Source organism: Octodon degus, unplaced genomic scaffold (assembly GCF_000260255.1).
Source record: "Octodon degus isolate 3935 unplaced genomic scaffold, OctDeg1.0 scaffold00023, whole genome shotgun sequence".
In the NCBI taxonomy this organism is placed as follows: domain Eukaryota; kingdom Metazoa; phylum Chordata; class Mammalia; order Rodentia; family Octodontidae; genus Octodon; species Octodon degus.
This window is the reverse complement of record NW_004524599.1, coordinates 6,066,453-6,089,524: the sequence shown is the minus strand read 5'-3', so window position 1 is coordinate 6,089,524 and position 23,072 is coordinate 6,066,453. Positions and strand designations below refer to the sequence as shown.

Here is a 23,072-nt window from a genome sequence, read left to right as displayed (position 1 = left end):
GAACAAGCTCAAATAAATAAGTTACTGTTGAACCTCAGGCTTACAAAAAAGAAGAGCAAGCCAAACTTGTTCTTGCAAAAGAATAAATTATAAAGAGAAGAAAGGAAGAAATTATAAAGACCAAAGCAGAAATTAATGAAATGGAGACGAAGAAAACAATACAAAGAATCACTGAATCAAAGATTTAGCTCCTTTAAAGATTAAATAAAATCAGTAAACCCTTAATTAACTAACCTTATCAAAAAAGGAAAGAAAAGGTTTAAATCCACATAATTAGGAATGAAAAGGGTGAAATCACAGTCCTACAGAAATCCAGAAAGTCATCTAAACCTACCTTGAGAACTTGTATTCTAATAAAACAGAAAACAGAAGAAACAGATAGATTCCTAGATACACATAAATTATTAAAACTCAATAAAAATATAAGAATCCTAAATAAACCAATATCAATGACACTGAAGATGTAATTAAAAACCTACAAAGAAAATCCTAGGCCCTGACAAATTCAGTGCTGAATTGTACAAGAAAGTTTAGAGAAGACTGATACTATTACTTCTCAAACTCTTTAGTGAAATTTAAAGGAGAGCAATACTACCAAGTTCATTCCTAGAAGCAGGCATTACTCCAATACCAAGACAGAGAAGGACCCAACTATGAAAGAACATAGATGCAAAAGTTCTCAATAAGATGCTAGAAAACAGAATGCAGCAAATCATCAAGAAGATTATACACAATGACCAAGTAAGATTCATCCCAGGCAAGTGGGCATGGTTATATATTATATATAATGTAAATAATATGTAATATAACATATTAACAGAACCATGGACAAAAACCTTATGATCATCTCAATATATATAAAAAAGTCTTTGATAAATCCAGCATCCATTCATGATTAAAACCCCTCCAGAAAATTGTAATCAATTTTATTTCAATATGATAAAGGCCAGCTATGGCAAACAAAAAGCCAGCTTCATAGTTAATGGGCAGGTCAGTGATATAGCTTAATGGCACTGTGCCTGCCTGGCAAGTGCAAGGTCCTGAGTTCAGTCCCTGGTACCAGAAAAAGAGGAATTGCACAGTAAATGGACAAAAACTGAAAGCGTTTGCTCTAAAATTAACAAGACAAAGATGTCCACTGTCCCCACCCTTATTCAATATACTTCTGGAACCATTAGCCATAGCAATTAGGTAAGAGAAAAAAATAAAACAAATAACAATAGGCAAGGAAGAGGTCAATTTATCATTATTTGCAGATGACATAATGCCTTACATTGGAGACCCCCCCAAAATCCCCTTAAAAAACAAAGCAAAACAAAACAAAAAACAAATTCAGTCACATAGCTGGATGCTGTAATGCTTCTGTGGGTCGGGGAAGATGGCAACAGCAATATGACAAGAAGTTCTTAGCCTCTGCCTTAGTGATTTGAGGCTTGTGAGGAAGTACATATGGCATTGGGACCAATGAAAGACACCAGTAAAGAAAAACAGTATACACTAAATGAAGGAAGAAAACTTTTTCAGAAAAAACAAACTCTCACAGACATAGACCTGATTAAACAGTGTATAGATGAATGTACAGCTAGGATTGAAATCAGGCTGCATTAGAAGATTCCTTACCCAGGGCTGATTCATCTATCTCCAATGGACCTCATTCCACACAAGGGCAGAGACTTTGAACTCAGGAGAAACTGAGGAAACTGTCCAAATGATGAGCACATCTCAAGTCTCATAATCAAGTTTGCTAACCCAGAAAAAAGTTTATGAAAATGATGGACCACCTAGATCTTGAATGTGAACCAGATAACAAGACCCTTCTCCTTTAATAGGGGCATAAATTCAAATTTCTTCTTCAGATCTCCAGAAATTATCCTACCTATGATGTTGCATGCCTACACAGCCTCAGGGTTGTCAGGGTCTTGTTGTTTGGGCAGATGACATCAACCTTAGAGGTCATGGACCTCACATATTCACTGAAGTCACCTTTGGAAATAGACTCAGTCCTGTGAGAGGAAGTAATGATGATAAAACTGTTTGTGAGAACTTCATTGACCATCCACCAGCTTCTTTAAAGAAACCAGCTCATTCCTGGAAAGGATGATGGCTACTGTAAAATATATACCATGCCCAGGATAGTTTTGGATTTTTTTCTCCTCCAAGTTATATATTTTCTTAACAGTGAAGGTTGTTGTATGTGCTTTTATTTTGGGGGGCTGCTCTTTTGACTCTTCAAAGTTACGATAACAAAAGTTCCAGATAAACTTCTCCTTAAAAATGCATCTTTGGATTGATCATGGTTTTCTGTGAAAATTTTTTGAGACATCCACTTCACCTCCTTATACAATAATGCTTGCCTTAGTAAATGTGTGTGTTTGTCTTAGAAAGACTGTGATTACCTAAGATGGCTTGGGATTTGGAAAAACTTTCTTGAAGCTCATCCTGCATTCATTGTATTTTACTTTAACATAATTATAAAGTAAAAAGTCTGAGGTAGTTTTCAAATTATGTCTGAACAGTAATGGGCCAACAGTGGTGAGAATCCTTGGCAAGTTATTTGTTCAACAGTGTTATTGCATCTTAACTTCAAAGAGAGTGGTATTGCCAGTATCTCTACTAAAAAAGAACTAAAAAATGGAAAACAAATACCTGAAAAAATATTCAACATCAGTGATCATTTGAGAGATGCAAATTAAAACAACACCGATATTCCCTCCCACCCCAGAAAGAATGGCTGTTATCAAGAAATGCACAAATAACTAATGGTGGCAGGGCTGTGAAGTAAAACAAACCCTCCTTCACCATTGGTGGGAGTGTAGACTGGTGCTACCACTGTGGAAATCAGTGTGAAGATTCCTCAAAAAACTAAGACTAGGGGTCCCATTTGACCCAACCATTCCCCTTCTGGGATGTTCTTAAAAGAATTAAAATTATTATATCACAGTGATATATGCTTACCCATGTTTATTGCAGTAGTTTGTAACAACCAAATCTTGGAAATAGAGCAGATGGCCATCAACTGGAGAATGGATGGAGAAGAGTGTTTTTTACATGTCATGGAGTACTATTCTGCTATAAAGAAAGATAAGACTGGACATTCTAGGTAAATGGTTCCACCTTGAGACCATACTCTTTTTTATATTAATTTTCTTGGGAAAGAAATAGCAATGAGACAGTTTCAAAACAGATTAATAGGACAGTTACAATAATTAATACGTTGCATATTGTTGTTTGGGGTCATACGCTTAAGTGAAATAAATTAGACAACATTGTTTCTCTGAAATGAGATGCTAAAGGTGTGAATAAGGACAAAAATGTATAATAGATATTGTGAAACAGGAAAAAAAAGTGTCCAAGTGGGAAAAGGAACAAGAAAAGATGAAGGGAAAAGGAAACAAAGGCAAAGTTAAAAAATGAGAAAAGAGGGAAAAAATGCAAGTAAATGTGGAGGGGAAGTGGTTGAAAGGAGGGGATAAGAATGGGAAGGAAAACAGTATCAAATCCTATCATGCAGTGGTACAAATTCTCTATGATGAATGTGACCACTGTATATATCTGAAGTATACCAATAAAATTTGATTGGAAAGAAAAAAGAGGGAGAGGAAAAAAACAATTGTTGCAGAACTATGAGGGGGAAAAATACCTTTTGAACCAGAAAATAGATATTGTCATGTATTCAGGGACTTAGAAATTTATTTTCCATCTATCCTTTGGATTTTCCTAAGAATGGTTTTCCCCTGAGACCCTGAGATGGGGGCGGGAGACCAGGTACTGAATGAAGTAAATAAACTGATACACTGGAGGCCAGGACCTGGGTGTGCTGAATACAGGCCTTGAGTACCAGAAGTGCAAAGGACAAGTCCCAGAGAGGAATCACACGGACTGGAATCAAAGGGCAAAGGAATAAGAAACCCTGCTGATAACAAGAAGCCTGCCATGCAGCTGCGTACACACAATGCCGCGTTCTCTGCCCTCCCGTGCGAGCCACCAAGCCAGCTATCAACGTGCTGCACTTAATGACATGGTACATCCTGAGAAATGTGCAAGCAGTTTCGTTGTGCAAATGCCAGAGAGTGCACTTCTCCAAACCCAGCTGATGTAGCTTACTATACACCCAGGCTGTATTATAGAGAGTGTATGCTATAGCCTATTGCTCTTGGTGCCAGAGAGATACAATAAACACAGATGAATGAGGCTGCTATTGCAGTAACAAGGCCTACTGTTTCATAGTAAATTTGTTAGATAAGTCGAAGTACATTATAAAAGAATAAAGTGTATATTATGGGAATTATGTAAACCAGTAACAATCTTTTATTATCAAATGTTATGTACTATACATAATTATGAGTTATACTTTTATATGACTGGCACAGGAATAAGTTTGCTTACACCAGCATCACCACAAACCTGCCAATAATGTACTACTACCCTATGGTAGCTATGATGTTCCCACAGCTGTGATGTCACTGCACAGTAGGGATTTTTCATCTCCATTATAATCTTATGGAGCCACCATTGTATGTGTGTTCTGTAGTTGACCAAAATGTCATTATGCGGTGTATGACCACAATTACACTGGAAATATGGAGGGAAGTTTTATACACGTGAAGGTTATTTTCCATAAGTCAAGGATTTGACTGTTTTGTTGCCCATGAAAACCAACATACAGCCAGCAGGGTCTGGCACACAGTAGGTGCTCAGTCAATATTTATTCAACCAATGAACCATTGTTAGTATGCAAGAAGTCAACAGATGTGTAGAAGGGGTGCTTTAAAACATCATCTAATAATATGGCTACAAATAAACAATTGAATGATTAAAAATAATAGTGCAATTTTTTTAAATTTTTATTGCAAATTTTAAATTTTAATTTGCTTTATATGCTTGATACAAACTCAAAATCACGTATATTAATACAAAAGTGAACACAGGTGCTTTAAACATGGACAAAATCCTGCCACAATATGTATTTTTAAATTAAATTAAAGAAAACCCCAAAATCAAAACAAAAACTCAAATTGCCCATTTTTACAACAGTGAAAAACTAAAAAGTACATAGGAAAATATAATAATTACAAAGTTTTCTTTTCAAATATATGGCTTCAAATGGAGGTTAAGTGTTTGCATCACTTTACAAATCCAGATAACAAAGCAGCCAAAAGATTTATATTAATTACAACATTTTCTTCCATTAACAGGTTACTCACTGGGACTCCTAGATGCTCCATGCAGGGTCAGCAGCTTAATTTCTTTAGGATAGACTCACTCCCACATTTTCCGCACTCTGTCACAGAATCCCGAAAACACCAGGACCCAGAAAAATGGGGCGGCGCAGGCAATCCACGAGGAGGCTTCCTCAGATGACAGTCTCAACTAAGCTTCATAGGGCTGGGGTGATGGCTCAGTAGAATAAGTGCTTCCATGGCAAGCGCAACGGCCTCAGTTCAATCCCCGTTTCCGAAAAAAAAAAAAAAAAAGCAAAAAATCAGCTAAGCTTCATAGGCGACTTTGGGGCCAGTAGTTAAAGAGCAGTCTACTGCTGAGGACACTGAGTCTCTGGAGCTGACTTGGAGAACATGTATAGAATAGGGTGCGGCTTCTTAGCAGGCTCCTTTCCCAGCTTGCTCGCAGCTTCATTCCCTTCTTTAGCTTCCATCTGAGGCTGTGGTTCAGCAATTAAGCTGCCAGCACAGGGGGCATTTCCACTTCTTTCACATAAGGCCTCAGCATCCGCTGGATCATCTACAAGCTTCACACACTTTTTTTCTTTCTCTGGAGGCAGATCCACTGGAAGATTTTTGCAAGGAGGGATAGCGGCTATGGATGTGTTTGTAGAAATCGGTTCTTCTAACTGCAAGTTGGTATCCTCTGTAGGGGCAGTTACATCCAAAGGGAGCACCTCACGCCACTTTTTGAGCACAGGCACTTCAGTTTTCTCTTCAGGTTCATACTTCAGCTTTAGTTCATCAATTTTAGCTCTTAGCTTCATATTTTCACTTTCTGTGAGCTGAAGGCATCTTTCACTTGCAAAAAGTTTTCGCTCAATATCCAGGGCCCACTGGCTCTCAAACAACACTTTCACTCGCTGTATGGACAGCTCACCTTTGGTGCTTTCATTGTCTTTGTTTAGGTTAAAAAGTTTTAGCTGAAGTAAATCTGTATAGTAGGTTTTGTCTTCTAGAGCAGAGTTGCCTGGCATGGAAGGCTTAGATTAATAGTGAATTTTTAACAGAAAAAAGTAGACAAGACCTGAATGTGATTTATAGAAACATAAGTTTGGATAGTTAAAGAAAATATTGAATCTAATTAGTTATGGAATAAATACAAATTAAGGTGAGTAGCAAAGAGTAGTTCAATGTTAGCAAGGATGATGAAGACTTAACTAGGGTCAAAGTCACACCTTGCACAGATTAGTGGAAATATCTACCTATACCAGGAAGAGTTTTTACAGTGTATAGCAAGAACATTGAAAAAATCGTAACTTTTGACTAGAAATATGCTTCTGGTATTATTGGAAAGCAAATTTTGAAAAGTTCATCAGGCATTCTCGATCATAACAAAAATTTTAGACTAGAAAGAATCAACTAAGGTAACATATTCTACAACATGTGTATTTTAACACTTATACAGGTAAAATGAAGGTAGAAAATACTCTTTTTGATGTTTTTCTCTCTGGGCGCAGGATGATGGCATTTGTTTTTAATCTGCAGCAGTCATTTCTCACATTTTGTATGAGATTACATTACTTGTAAATTAAAATCACACAGATTATAAACATTGATTGGTACATAATTCCTATATAACAAAATGTACACAATTTAGAAAATTTTCCCAAAATTACATCCTAATGTCATGCTTATGTAATAAATACCAATCAAGATATAGAATATTGGAGCCAGTAAGGTAGCTCAGTGGTCTAAAGGGCCTGCTTAGGTAAGCTTAAACAAGACACAGGGACCATGGCTGGATCTCCAGCACCACATACCATGCCTGTGCCACCCCCAGGGCAGGCTGAGCTGCCACAAGAAAAAAAAGATATAGAATATTTGTAGCCAAGTCTTTCCATTCCACCTCCCCAACAAACACTGGTCAGCATTCTGTCACACTGTCCAATTTAGACTTTTCCAAAATTTCATGTGTATGGAATCAACCAATCTTTGATGTTTCCTTCAGAATATTTTTAGGATTTAAACTAGATGCCATGTTACAGTATTCTGTTTTCTTTGTTCTTGAGAAGTGTTGATTTTAAGGCTATACAATTTTTTTTACAGGATTATGGGTATGTGGGTTGTTTCTAGTTTTGGGTCATGATAATTAAGCTTCTAATCACATTTGTGCAGAAGTATTTCTGTGAATATATGTTTTATTTTTTTTGGTGACTAGCATGTAGTGAAATTTCTTAGTAGCATTGTATGTAAATGTTTAACACTGTAAGTCAATCAGTTTTATAATATCTGACATTAATATTTTATTACACAATATAGAGGTGCCAAACCCAGTGAACTTATACCAATTTACCTGCCAAACAGCAACGAGTCAGTTTCAGATGCTTCACTTTGTCGCCAGCATTTGAGATGGTCTGTCTTTTTATTTTAGTTTTATTTTTTCCAACCCTGACCTTCCTCCTAGTCATCATGCTTCTACAGAAACAGACTTTGTAAGACATCTTGCTTTAGCTGTAACGGAGATGCTGCAATATATAGTCAGGCTGCTTACTAATCAAGATCATGCTGAGACTGATGTTTTACAAATGTACTATACGTTGTTGTTGACGTATAAGACTTAAAAAAGTATTTCACTAGTTAAAACAGATCCCCAAGGACAGATAAAATCCTGTCAGTGTAAAGAAGTTCGAAAGACACTGACTACACAGTGTCCAATAGCTTTGGGCCTATAGATAGAGCCAGGTCTTCTATTTGTGACATAAAACTCAGAGCCACAGCATTAAAAGGGAAAATCCTTCAGCAGTGCCCTTTGCTGGCGATGAGGGCCATATCCAAAACTCTGAACGGAACATTGGTTTAAACTGACTGAATGTTTTTATATTTCATGAGAAGTGTATAAGTTAGTCTGGTTGATCTCTGACGTAACTCAGGTATTTCATGCTCATAGTTAATACAGGTGTGACCTCTCTTAACTAAAGCTAGAGGGATTTATAGCAAACTGCCAGACTCTATAAATAAAGGGGTCTAAGTGCTAGTGAGTTACAATTGCTGTGCCTCAAAAAAGCTTATACACTTACCTGTTAGTTCAAATACTCATGCTTTAATTATACATGATCTAATTTCTCAAAAAAAAAATTGTTCTTTCTTAGCAGATACCAAAACCAAGGTAATCATACAGGTAAAACCTATAGTGAATATGCTTGATTACTTATAGATTCCTTTTATGGGAATCCACCAGATTTTGTCTATAGAGACATAGTAAGGCCTTAACTGTATATCTCATGCCACCCAGGTGAGCTGAGCCCTCTCCAGGGTTTCCTGCCTCATTACAAGGGAAGCTACTTTCACACTCCTTGGGAGGGCTGACTGCCCTCAAAAGATGCTTCCTCTGTCAGTCTAATCCTATGTCAGAAAATTCACTACAGGGGAAGTTGCCATCACATTCCTTGGGCAGGGCTGCTTGCAGGAGGCCTTAAAACCAAAACGTTGTGTGTTGCTCAGTGAGACCCAGATATCTGACACAAGCTGCAGAAGTTAGAAGGGTTTGCAGGAATGAATTTGAATTGAGGTGTTTCGTAGTAGAAAGGATACAGAATGGAATTAGAGATGGAATATGAGAATGGTGACACTAGCTGCCTACAGAAATGAAGGTCATTCAGAAAATGGGAAAAATGCTTCCTTGGATCCAGACATAAAAAAGGGACATTTCATGCAAAATGTCCAGAGCTGCTAGAGAAGAAAAAAAGAAAGTGTGATGGAGTCAGAGGAAGTTTTAGATTGAGGTGGTCGTGCGTCTTTCCCACTAAGCCTGAGGGAATCCACATTAACTGCCAATATAAGGAGAAAGCTGTTAAACTTTTAATAGATGCTTATGTAGATTTGTCAGTAGTTACCCAGCCAGTAGTCCATCTTTTTAATTGTAGCCATCCTTGTGGTAAGAAATGAAAGGAATTTCTTCCTTTTTGACTTCCCAAACAGCCAGTACTTCTGAGCATCTTTTCATGTTCATGTGACCATCCGTATCTTTTTTTTTTAAAAGAAGGGATGTGGCAGGGTCACGTCCTTCCTGTCATCTCTTTAGTTTTTAAAGACAATACAAATTATTAAGAAAAAGAAATTATACAAAATTTTACTAAACAAAATTAGAGAAATTCAACAATGGTGATTATATTGCATATTGTTGACTTCAAATTAGTTGCTCAGATTACTTATACAAGCATGTAAAATTTGCAAACAACTTGGATGAGGGAAAGGAAAAAAGATAGATAGATAGATAGATAGATAGATAGATAGATAGATAGATAGATTAGCTTGGATAATTGTACTACTAATTATTGTTGGTATAGTCAAAGCAGCAGTTAATGCTTATTTTTTTCTCTCCTTTTTAGTTTTTTTAAAATCATTTTTGTGTATCTTTTTAAAATTTTATAATTTATATTTTTTAATATATTTAGTAGAGGGTTTACACAGTCTCAATACACAGATCTGACTCATAGTAATCCTCCTGTTTTCAGCCTCCCAAACACTGGGATCACAAGCATGCCACCATGCCCAGTCTCAATTTTCTAAACTTCCAAGCAATCACATATTTATTTAACTTTTGTATCAGTGATAGATCTCACCATTTCTAGTTAATTTTTATATACCCTATGAGATAGATTATAGGCTCATTTTTTTCTTGTGGGTACCAAATGATTCTGATATCATTCACTTAAAGGCTAAATTTTCTCCATTGTGTTATCTGGAAATGTTTGCTTAACATCAACTGACTGTAAGGGTAGGAGTCTATTTCTTAAGTAGTGATTTGGCTGCATCAACCTATAAATCTGTCCTTACTTCTGGAATTATCAACTCTAACTTGTCTATCATCTGCCTATGGCCCTATCACTGGAAACTACAACCACATGCTACTTATGGGAATCAGGGTTGAAAGGAAATCGCCTTAAATCTCATCTTTCCTTCTAACTAACTGAAAACATGAGCAAGTTAATGACTTTGGTTCTCAATTTCTTCATCCATGAAGTAGATGCATGAAAAGAATAGGTGTCTGAGTAACCATCTTCATGATTATTTGCATAATTTGGTAATGAAACCCTTAAATGTCTAGAATACCACCTGACACAAGTGAAGGAAACCAGACTGGTGTGTCTTTAACAGCCTTGATCAGTAATGGAATCCAACACAAGAGCCAACAAGGGTATATTAGAATGTCCTAGTTTTACATTTCTTTTTACTGAATGTCATTTTGATTCTGCCACTCAATTATTTGATAACCCTTTGGAAAGTCACATACCCTGAGCCTCAATCTTCTCTGAAAACTAGGTAACTAATCATTTCCGGTGTTGGTCTTATCTCTACCATTAGGATTCTGAGGCCTCAGTTTTATGAGATTCGATGCTGTTTAGCTTGTGTCTGAGTTGAATGTTCAGATCTAGATATCTCTGGATAAGAAGGAGGTTAGTAAGTGGGAGTGGATATCAAGTACCATTGCTAGAGGAGCAAGGAACCGGAAACCAGGGCCCATGGAAACTGCAGAACAAGCGTGCAGTGGTGAACCTGAGAAGAGATGAAATGGCCTCATTATAACAACTTCAAATGTGACTGTCTTGTGAGAAGAGTTGCTCTAGAGAGTCATAAAATGTTGGAATCAAGCAAGGAATTACTGTTGGAGGAAGGAGCAGATTTTTATAAAGTATATTCACCAATTTTTCTAAGGAGTAATTTGATATTTTACAGAAGTGAGCTCCCCCAAAACTTGAAGAGTACAAGTCAAGGTAACATTGCCTTTTAACAGTGGTGTTCTCTAGAAGATCCTGGGATGGGTCTACTTATGTTTCTGGAGGACCTATACAACCTCATCTAGATCTGCAATGTTGTGATTCTCTGAACAGCTTGCCAGAACTTTAGAATACTTGAAAACTGCCATCAAAATTCTCACAGCTTCTAAAGCCAAAATAGCCTATGAATACCCAGCTTTCATCACGAATTTAAGGACCAAAATAAAAGAAGAATCAAATTGTACTTTTTTGTCAACTACGTAAGTGAAAATACAGTCTTCCAGTTCCAGAGATATTCAGCCTTCCACACCCTCGCCTGCCCTACAGCAATAAAAACAAAAGGATTAAAAGACTAAAGAAAAATGGTATATCTTCTTACTCTGAACCTTGAATTAGGTCCCACGTATCCAAGGCTGTAGTGAAATTAGGTCATTCTTACAGGAATTACTCTATGAACAAGAACTTTAGATACAAAGAACCATAGTGTCAGACTGCAGGGGAGCCGCAGGGACACAGCAGCCTGAGTGGCCCTGTCCCGCCTCTCCCTCTGCTAAGTCTAGTAACTAATTTCTCCTGCCCTGTGTTGAAAGCAGGAAGTAAAGGCCTTAACCCCTATCCCCTCCATAATTTAACAGCAGAGTTGGATGTTGTGTATTGTGATCTTATTTTTGTTTACTTTGTTCTGAAATTAAAGTATGCAAAATAAAGAAGATACAGTTTTATACAAAAAAAGAACCATAGTGTCCTTGAATGGACTACTTTATAGCCTGATGCATATTAATTAGCATACAATGCATTAATTGTCTACAATAGTTTAATACTGAAGGCTCACTTTTACCATATTTTCTCATCAATTCTGTATTTTGAAATATTTTATGCATACAATTCCAAATAATAATAATTCATCTTATCATGTATTTATTAAAGGCTTTAAAAAGAGAATAGTCAGTGCATCTGATTATCATGAGAGAGCCTGGTTAATAACTTAGTACATAACAAAGAGCAATGCTTAGTTATTTGATGTGATAGATAAATTGTCTCCTGGCCCCAATTCTATCCAGAAATAGAATTTATTGGTGCCTGAATATTTGGTACCTCTTGGTACCCATATATTTGGTCAAGTGACTTTTGAGTCCCTTCTACCAAGATGGAATATTTTTCTACGCCACCATTGTTCCTTGTTTTGGCCTGCAGAGTGAATAAAATTTACAATATGCCATATATTAGTGTAGGGCTCACAAGTGTTTACTAGCTATCTTCTAGGCCCCACATCACCACAATACATGCCCTACCTGACCCCCAGAAGATGGAGACACATGAGCAGAGCTGCGCTGCCCAATGTCTCAACCTTGCTCAGGCTGGACCAGCTGACCTCCAGCACACAATGAAAACAGACAAAAGTAGCGATGATTGCTGCCTCTCCAGAGTTTTACTCCACATGTTAAAATCATCTCTGTGCAATAATAAAGCTGCAAAATTGTTTGTTCTAAGGGCAACGGTAGTATCTTCTTGTGAGTTCACTTGTACATATGCACAGCACTCATTATACTTGTAAACATTTAGAAAAGAATCACTGAGCAGCTTTTTGTTTCTTTGTCTTAAAAAACCCTATCAGAGGGGTCAGCAAGATAGCTCAGTGATCTAAAGCACCTACCTAGGCAAGCTTAGGCAAGCACAGGGACCGTGGTTCGATCTCCAGCACCACATGCCATGCCAGGTCCACCCCCAGGGCCAGCTGAGCTAGCCACAAAAAAATAATCAGAACCTTGGCTGCCCTGGGTTGGATACATGACCACTTGTGGTTACGTGGTTGCATGAGTTACAAAACATAGCAAGGTCTTTTAGGTAGGAGTACTTAGACATGAAAGAGAAAAGGCTAACTTTAAATACTCTTATGTTTATTTTTGAAGTCTCAAAAATCACATTTTAAGCAAAATCCATTCAATAATCTCAATTCAATATGCATGTGTGTAGGTATATATGTATACAATTGTGTACTGCACATACATTCCTTTTGAATGTCTGTGAATTATTTTGAGGGGTCTTACACAGTCTGAAAAGAAAACTTCAGTAAATGTGAAGAGATAAAATTATACAAGCTAATTTCTTCTGTTTTTTAATTTTAAGGTGTGATTCCTTATTTTTTTTTTTTTTTTTTTTTTTTGTGTGCCACCTGGCTTTTTTTGTTTTCTTTTTTCTTTTTTTTAGACAAGATCTTGCTTTGTAGTTCACACTGGCCTTGAACTCACTATGTAGCTCAGGCTTGCCACAAGTTCAAACTTGAGGTCCTCATGTCTCAGCCTCCCAGCTGCTGGGATTATAGGCACAAACCATGAAGCCTGGCCCAATTTACATATTAACAATAGAAACTTTAAAATGTTTGAATCAAAAGCATCAAGGTAAGGGCTGGCCAGATAGCTCAGCGGGTTAACGTGCCTGCTTAGGCAGACGCAGGGACCAGGGTTCGATCTCTGGCATGCCATGCAGGTCCTGCCCCCAAGGCATGCTGAGAGGAAGATTGAAACTGGGTGTGGAGGCACCCACCTGAAATCCCAGTGCTTGAGAGGCTGAAAACAGAAGGATCACTACAAGTCAGAGCTATGTAGTGAGACCATATAGATCCTGTACTAAATACATAAAAAAGCATCAAGTTAAATGTAAAAAAACTGTCCTAAAATGATTTTTTGTGTAAAAGACAAAATTCATTCTCATAAACTACTAGTTAACTACAAAAAATTATATTTCCTTACCACAGTTTTTCTGGAAAGTAGAAGCCACATTGTATATCTCACATTAGCATCAAATCCAAAATTTCCACCAGAACCACGACTATCAGAATTCTGGAAGTGAAAGCTTGCACATTAAAACAATAGACTAAAGATATCAGTATCAGAAAAATATATATATCATTACCCAAGAGTATATAATTTTCAATGTAGTATTTTTAAGAATCAATAAAAATTCTTCAACATCTTAAAAAATAGTTAAATAAAGTAGCTAGTTGGAACATAGGCAAAAATCAAGCACTAGATCACTAAGCATAACATTTCAAGTCCCATTTTTAGGAATTATTGTAATTGAAATTATCTAAAACTCACCTTCCCCAGCCTGTTCTTTGCCATTCAAAATACTAAGAAACTAAATTGGAAATATTCGAAGACATTAAATTGGACAATATTCAAAGGCTTGGATATAAACAATGTTCTTTCACTAGTAGAAAATCTTAGGAGAAATGTTATCTTTTATTTGAAGGTATAATATAAATATGTAAATTTGTATAATAAAGTAATTATATTATATATGGAAATACAACCATAGGTATTTATACAACTTAACATGCCATATACTTGTGTATGCTATAGAAAAAATAATTTATTAGACTGAATCATGCACTAGTTAATTAATAGTGGCAATAGATCATGGATAGAAGACAGATATATATATATATATATATATATATATATATATACACAAATTTTATTTTATTGCAAATGGAGTTTAATAAAAAATACCCTAATTCTGTTCAGTTTTTAAGAGTTACCATTAGAAAAACCTTGAAATAAATTTCAACTTGATTAATGGCCTGTTTTATAGGTGGTTAATGGAAGCAAGATAGTAGAATTTAAGCAGTATATAGAACAAGTACAATGAAATTAAAAGTGGAATTTTAAATTGTAATTTATTTCTATACATAATATACAATGCACATCATTAACTAACTGACAAAAGGCAAAAGTTATATAATAGTTACCAACATTATAATTTATCCTACAAAGCTATTTGTCTCTTTGACTGTAAAAATCTTGTGCAATTATTTCGAATTATCAGTGAGGAAAGTACTACAATAAAGAAAATTTGAATTGCGCATAAATATGCCTGTACATATGAAAAACATACGCACACTTTTAATTTGCCACGTAGATGAATAGCTTGTTTTCTTTCTATTTTCTTACACTAGGTTTATACTTTGATTGCTTAAGAATCATAGTTCAGTGAGAAGCAATTCTTTACACTACGAACTCAAAACTGCTCCAGCAATGCACACAAGGAAGGTGAGACTCGTGCATCAAGACCACAGGTGGGTGGGTGGGTGGGAGTTCACCTTTTCTCCTTCCTTCAGATTACACTGTGGTAGAAGTGTTAATAAATAGTGGAATGGCCATATGCTTAATACAGTCATAAACACAAAAGGCAGGAAAAGAAACCATCTTGTAGACTCCTGAAAAGCCAAGTGTCTGTTAAGCCTTAAAGATAAGCCAATGGAAAATGCATACCGGATATGAATCATTAAATTCAAACAAAAATAACATAAGCACATGGAAAGTAGATCAGTCTCTGAAACAAGTGAAATGAAAATTAAGATCAGATGGAATATTTATCCACTATGTTGTGAAAGACCAAAAAGATTGGTAATACTCTAGGTCGACCACAGCCTGGGGAAACAAACATTCTCAAGGTGCTGTTAGGTAGGTTAATGGACCCACTGAATTTAGAAGATATTTTTGTCTGCACGAGTCAGAAACTCAGCAGTGGAATAGAGCAGAGGCGTTTCTTTTTGTCACAGTTGTCCCTGAATGTCCCGCAAAGCCTCATATGCTCGTAGCTGGGATTCGGGAACGTGATTGGATCACGGAGGCGTAACCACATAGCTAAATTCACTTTGGAGGCGGAACTTGTTGGGAGGAAGCGGATCACTGGGGCCAGGCCCGCACCGGTCCATCTCTCTGCTTCCTCCCTTAATCTCACTCTGCTTCCTGCTGCCCTGCCATGAGCTGTTGCTTTTCAGCTGTACCCTATGACTATGCCAGCCTGCCTTGGAGCCAGAACTCTATGGGGTGAAACCTCTACAAGAGATGAGTCAAAATAAACTTTTCCTCTTTTAATTGTGGGTGTTTGGTAACACGTCACAGAAATGAGAAAATATCCAAATCAACATTTTAGCACATTAAAACAGCAACAACAACTAAGAACTGAAAGCAACTGCCTTGGCTGAGCTAGACTTCTTGCTCTGTCTTGCTCTGTCAGCTCACAGGTCGGACTTTTTATGCCCAGGCTTAGTGTTCCGCGGTGCAAAAATGGTTGCTGTTGTTCCAAAATGCTATGGCAGAGGATCCTGCAGGAAAAAAGTCCAGGGCCCCAAAAATCCAGGCTTCTAAAGATTTAAACTGCATTCTTTTCTCAAAGAAAGACCACTTTGGCAGTCTTCCCTTGAGCCTCATTGTCTGAAATAGAAATTCATATTACTGCTACATTGAAGACTATTAAAAAACTGATAAAAACTATACAAGATGTTACTTTCTAGGAAGAAAATACCTCTTGACTTTGAATGTGAATCTGTGTCAGTCACAAATTTTCATGGGGTATTATGGTAGTATCTGTGAATATTTAAATTTTCAGTGTTTCCTCCAAGAATTTAGAGCAGAAAACACTTCCAGAGACACTGTGTAAAAATATCTCTCTTTAAGAAGTTACTTCCAGTTGTATTTTTATGTGAATATGTATATGCACACATATGCCATTGTGTATTATTTCTGGAAATACATATATTAGTACCACAATCATGAAATAGCTTATAATTTAAGCATTAGTTTTAACTTAATAAATTAAGATCTCAGAGTTAAAAACAATAAAAATCACATAATAAGAGAAAACAAGAAGATTCTTTCCAGCCAGTGAAACAAATTAAGAACTGAAAAGTTGATCCTTACCTGGATGATAAATAAATTAAAAACCGTAAGGACTAGATTAGGTATCATTCAAATTAAGTTACTGACAAGAAGTTCTTTTGAGATGGTCATAACACACGTTGAGGAAATAAGAGAAAGGGCAATTAGAATAAAGATAATAGACATAAAGATAGCTAGATGAATTCCATAGCAAATAGTTCCAACTCCTAAATTAGAAAATTATGCATAAAATAATAACAGAAATGGTAAAGATATAACAGGTCTAGCTAAGGATAATGACTTGAAAATATTTAAGTAAGTTTTTCCATCTTAACATTCCACTGTAATCCTAGTTAACAACAGCAACAATAAGGGTATGTCTGTGACAATAAAGAAGAAAAACTGCAACAAAATTAGGTAATCTAAAAGTTAAATAGGTAATTTAAGAAATGCAAGAAAGGCACATCCCAACTCAGCAGTGGAATAACCTGAGACTTGGCACCGTTTGCTTCTCAGAGTTCTCCAAAGGTACAGAAACCAGTATCTTCAAATTCCTCTACAACCAGAACTTAGAGATGTCAAAATCAAGAGGATATTGAGAGACCAGTTTGCAAAAAAGAAAATTAGTAATGCCCACAATATTTTGAAGGAAAATGTCTGCAACCAGGAATTCTCCAGTTAGCAAAGCTATAAATCAAGTATAGTAAGATGAGATATTTCTAACAGTAAATTCTCAAAATATTAACCTTATATACCCTCTGACAAGAAACTATTACAGGATGCGTTTCCGTGAAATCAGTGTATAAACTAAAGAAGATGATCTGGGGGTGCAGGAAACGGTTCCTTCAATGTAGAACAAAGAGAATCCCCTGGGAGTTCCTGAGGAAAAGGGGAATTCCAGCATGATAGGTTATAAATCAACAACACAGTCTAAAGTAGCATCCTAAGCAACAAATATGTAGAAAGCTCGTTTCCCCAAGATCTCAACAGCTGGAACCCAACCTGAAATGCCCGGATGGGCCTGCCCCATGTTCTGTGTCCTGGAGCTGCTTTATGTCCCTTGTGCTTCAGGAGTCCCACTCTCTACCTACCCTTCAATGCTAGATATCAAGCATGCTTGTTCCAAACCACATGAATGACTATCAGCCACTTTCACCTGTAAGATAAAATTGGGCCAGGATGAGGTGTATCTATCAGAGAATCCTTGATCATGCTTTGTGGAAAATTAACTGCCTAGGCTATGGTGTTTATCATTATATCATACACCCCATGGCTTGTGATGGTGACCCAGCCACACACAGGCACTCAGGCACCTGGCTGACGAGCCCTCCAATTCTCAACATGCTGTTCCAAACCCTGCTTTGGAGGAGAAAAGGTAATTAATTGGCTTAGCACCGGCTCTTGAGTTTTCCACTCACAACTAACATACATCCAAGTTCCCACTACATTGGTGATGGCCAGAAACATGACCCTACTTACATGCAAGTGTTCCAGGAAATGGGAGAGACCACATGACCAAATGGTCAGCAACTGATATCTCCCCTACAGACGCTGAAAACCAGAAAGTAGAGAGAAGGCCAATCTCTAGGACTATATTTTTGTCAGGTACTCAGCACTTGTTGCACAGTTCATATCTGCCCACACCACACTTAAACAAGCCTTGTGTTCTCTGAGACTCGGCCATGACTTCACCCATTTTCCTCCCAAGGAGGCTGCTGCTAACCCCAAGGGAAGCTGAAGTTCCAGTGTGACCCCAAAGATGCTTAGCGTGCATCTCCTTTGTTCACTTAGTACAGCGCTTCTCTAGCATAACTAGGTCTATACTTGCTACTCAGATTTTCATAACTAAGGGCAGATAGAAAAGAAAAAGAAAAATCTGGTTGGCGCTATTGAGAGTTCATACATGGGTTAATGGCTATTTTAAAAACAAGAAAATGTGCCAGCCAAATAGTTCAGCGGATTAAAGTGCCTGCAAGTACGCACAGGGGCTGGGGTTTCAATCCTTGGCCTTCAGTGTCAGCCCCACTCCCACCCCCAGGGCACCCTGAGATGGCAATTGAGACTGTGTGTGGTGGTGTGAGCCTATAATCCCAGCTCTTGGGAGGCTGTAAACATGCAGATCACTATAAGTCCAATTTGTAGTGAGACCCTGAACACCCTGTAGACCCTTCCCTAAAAAACACAAAACAACAAAACAAGAAAAGGTTAACCCAAAAGCCAAAAACAAGAATTAAGAGGGGCACACTGCAGCTGGAAAATATACTGGTAATGTATTCTATTGGGTATTGGGTAATGAGTATATGGGGTTTTGTGTTGCTAATGTTAATGTTCTAAAACCTGTTTAGCCAGCTGCCAATAAGTGTGTGTGTGTGTGTGTGTGTGTGTGTGTGTGTGTGTTTGCTTTCTGCATTGGCCATTATGCAATAAAAAATTAACCTTGACCAAAGAAAGTATTGGCCTCAGACCAGTTCCTAGGAGGTAACCTTTAGTAAGATCTCAGAATAGCCTATCTGGTAAGAGTGTGCTTATTTACCCTGGGATCTAGCCCTGCACCAGATAGTCCACACTGACAGTGTAATTTATGATGAGAACTTTGGCTAGTGCTAAGAGCTTGACCTTTGCAGCATTGAATATGAGGAAGTTCAGCCACATGGGTGGTCCATCATACCCATGTGTGGGAACCCAGAGAAACCCCGGATGCCCGGCCTGGTTGAGCTTTCCTGTTTGACAACACTCCATGAACACTGTGTCACTGTTGTGACAGGCGAGTGCTGTCTGCACAACCACACTGAGGGAGGACAACTGGCAGGCACCCCTAGTGCCCAGGATGCTGCTTCACTGTCCTTTGCTGATTGTAGTCTGTAACTGTTAGCACAGTGAAATGTGACTGTAAGTATAACAGTTCGCTGTGTCCTCTGAGTCCTTTCGTTGAATCATTGAACCTGAGGGTGATCTTGGATGGCTGATCTGTATGTGTATATGTGATGCCATGCGTAATTATTTTCTAAAAGATATAATAGAAGAAAATTTACTTAAATAGATAATAAGCACTAAATGTAAAGACGAGCACATCTTGTGTTCTGTGGAAGATTTATTTTAATCTACATAAAAGCATGTCATAAAGAGGTTACCAAATATTAAATATAATAAAAGAATTCTGTATTCATCCATGGGAAATGCAATTCATTTATAAAAGAGATGAAAATAACTGCTATTAAATTACAGGGGCTAATATAAAAGCATTTATAAAAATCAGAGACAGTTTTGCTGAAGAATATAGTACTCCTAAATTATTACCTTTTTAGATTAACAGACAGAAATTATTAATCAGGAAATAATGGAGAGAACAGCCATGCACCTTTCCTGAAAGTAGGAAGTCCGAAGTTAAACCCAAGTAATCAAAAAATGAATCAAAATGCAGCTCTCAGAAGGGAAAAGGCTGAACTAAAATGAGGGTTGCTGAGTATTAAATTCATTTTGGTGTAAACCCCTGATTAAACAGCTGCAGGAATGATAGCTACAGAGCAGAATACAGATCTTGGATAAATAAAAACAACAGAAGTTAGGATTTGCTTGGTGAGAACATGAGAGAGGAAGAGAAATCATGATTCCTTTCTCCACCTTATACCACAGAAAGTTAAATAACATTGTCTAAAGTTTGTTTCAAAACAAAAATATGACCCCTGCCTCTGAAGTACCATGTCCAGTTTTCTTTAAAACAAATCACATATTTGAGCTAACATGAAAACAACTAACATTTTAATCCCTACATTTCAGGCACTATTCTAAATATTTTATGTAATCTCTTCTTAATCCTCACATTTTATGACTTGGGTAATTTAAATCCCATGTTACAGATCACAATCTTTAGTTCCAGAAATGTTAGGTAATTTGTCCAGGTTCCCACAGAAAGTTTAAGTATTGTGTTGTGCAAGCAGTATTTGTCCTGCAAAGAAACCATTTCACAGTTTGACTATAGTTTTTCTTTTCTTCCTGTCCAGTATGTTCACTTACAACTAAGTGATAAGAACTTTAAAATGAAACGTATGGCATAATCTCATTTTCATAAAAGATTCCTTTTACCTCACTGTTCTTTTGATGCGTGGATATACACAAGAAAGTGCCACAAATGCTGTTCACCTAATGTTAGCGAAGGTACTTCTTAGGGTTGCGATGGGAGGGAGGTGTTTGCTCTGCCCTTTCTTGTGATCTATGTTGTTTGAACTTTCGCTGTGACACACACACTCATTTTTACAGCAGCACAATTTAGAAAATGGTGTAAGGAGCCTTTATGTCCAGCAACAGATAAAAGACTAAAGGAATCGTGGTACTCATTTGGAATAGAGCATAAAGAAAGAGAAATTTGAGGACCCTGAGGGAAGTGGAGGCACCTGGAGACCATGATGTTAAGTGAAACAAACCAGACATGTGAACTGAAATAGCACATGGTTTCTCTTATGTAAGAAACACAAATTATCAATGAAGGGCACAATAAAAGAAGATAATAGGAAGTAGAGGGAGAGACCTGCTTCAAATGGGAAAGAGATTGAGGGATGGAAGGAGGGGCAAGGAAGGGAAGGAAGGGTACGAAAAGAAGAATTAAGATGCTAGGTCCATGTACCAACTCTACACAAGGAATGGAGCATTATGTACTGCAAATATGTAGTAATAAAAAGATAGCATAAAAGTAAGAAAATCATCTTTGAAGTCATGCATTCAAAGTTTTGGGAAAATGTATTTTTTTGCACCAATGTCATGAAGTTTTGAACAATCTTTTAAAGCACTGTTGTTAATTAAGACTTGTAGACAGGGAAACTTATTTTTGCAAAAACTCAATTTTGTATATGATACAAAATGCATTTTAATTATATGAAATTAGGAATATTGTTTTGGGACTGTTTCAAGTCTGACAGAGACATAGAAATATGTCTTCTGTGATATTACCTATATATAGAAATGTTGGGACTTTAGATTATTTTTACTTCATTCTTTACTGTTTTGGTGTTGGTTCAATTATTAATCTTTATGGCCAGCCAGATAGCTCAGCAGAATAAAGCACCTGCTTAGGCAGAGCACAGCGGCAGGGATTGGATCCCCAGCATGCCCTGCTGGCCCCGCCCCTGGGGCTTGCTGAGCCAGCAATTAAGACTGGGTGTGGTGGTGCACACCTGTAATCCCAGTGCTTAGGAGGCTGAAAACAGGAGGATCACGGTGAATCCGACCTGTGTAGTGAGACCCCATACTAAATACATAAAAAATTAATCTTTAGTGCACTATTCATTTAAATGATTTTTTATATTCATTTGGAGAATAGTAAAAGTGAAGGATACACTTTTCATTTGTCCCTGAGGTTCCCTGATTACTCTGCTCTTGAGCTTTCTCTGCTCTATAAGCAAACATGTGGGCGTGTGGGGATTTTTTTCACTATTTTTTTTCCTTTACTGATAATTGTCCAAAGCCAGGCTCTCAATTACCTGCTCTGACATTTCAGGAAGCAAGAGCCTTTTGACATTGAGTCATTTTGCCTGAAAGAGAAAAAATGTTCCAGGGCAAGTTGCACTGGAAGAAAGAATTAATTATATGTTGACCTTTTGCCGCTCAAACAGATGAATTTGCCCAACCGTGGCAAGAATGTCCTCCTAGGAGCTTGCGCGAGAACGTCTCACTTCTGGTCTCTTTCTAGAGGAGACCTTGCTACTCCGCATAGGTTTGAAGGCCAGTGTGTCTCCCTGGGGAACTTGATAGAAACACAGTCCTGGCTCCCATCTCAGACTTAGCAACCTTGATGAAGACCCCAGGTGCATGCCTGGCAAGTACAAGGTCCTGAGTTTGATCCCTGGTACCACTGGGGGAAAAAAAATAAAAAGATCCCAGGTGCATTAAAGCATGTGCACTGTCGACTTAGAGAACATTGTGTTCTTGTCTCTCTCTGCTGGTTGGTATATTACAAAACTGCATTGAACTCAGTCCGAATGCTCAGTGGCAAAGGCGCCATGTTTCCCAGGGGAGCTTCTTGGGGCTAAGAGCAAAGCTGACTCACAAAAGGAGCTCAGCCACGCACTGGACCACAAACCGAGACATGAACAAGTAAAGAAATGCTCCAGAACACATGCACGCCCTATCCTGAGGTGTAAATTGTTAGCTTTTAAATGAGGAAATCGAAGCACTGTGTCACCACAGAAGAGATATTGAATTTTTATGTTCATTGAAAATAGCCAGGATATGGAAGAAACCTACGCATCCATTAATGGACAAGTGGATAAAGAAAATCACAGCAAGGAGAGTATTGTGCCTTTAACAAGCCATCTTGCATTTTCCACAATATGCGGAAATGAGTACATTCTGTTATGTGAAATAAACCAGGTATAGGAAGAAAACTCTTGCAAGATTTCACATACATATAGATCTAAAAAAATAAAGTTCAAATATATAAAACTACAGTGAAGCAGTGGTCACCAGAGTTAGAG

The 23,072-nt window shown here is 37.5% G+C and overlaps 2 pseudogenes; one reads left to right on the top strand and one right to left on the bottom strand.

Annotated features, from left to right (window-relative positions):
• The first annotated feature begins 1,378 nt into the window (after positions 1-1,378).
• On the top strand, positions 1,379-1,748 carry LOC101574868 (annotated as a pseudogene).
• A 3,782-nt stretch (positions 1,749-5,530) lies between these two features.
• On the bottom strand, positions 5,531-6,196 carry LOC101574460 (annotated as a pseudogene).
• Positions 6,197-23,072: the final 16,876 nt, after the last annotated feature.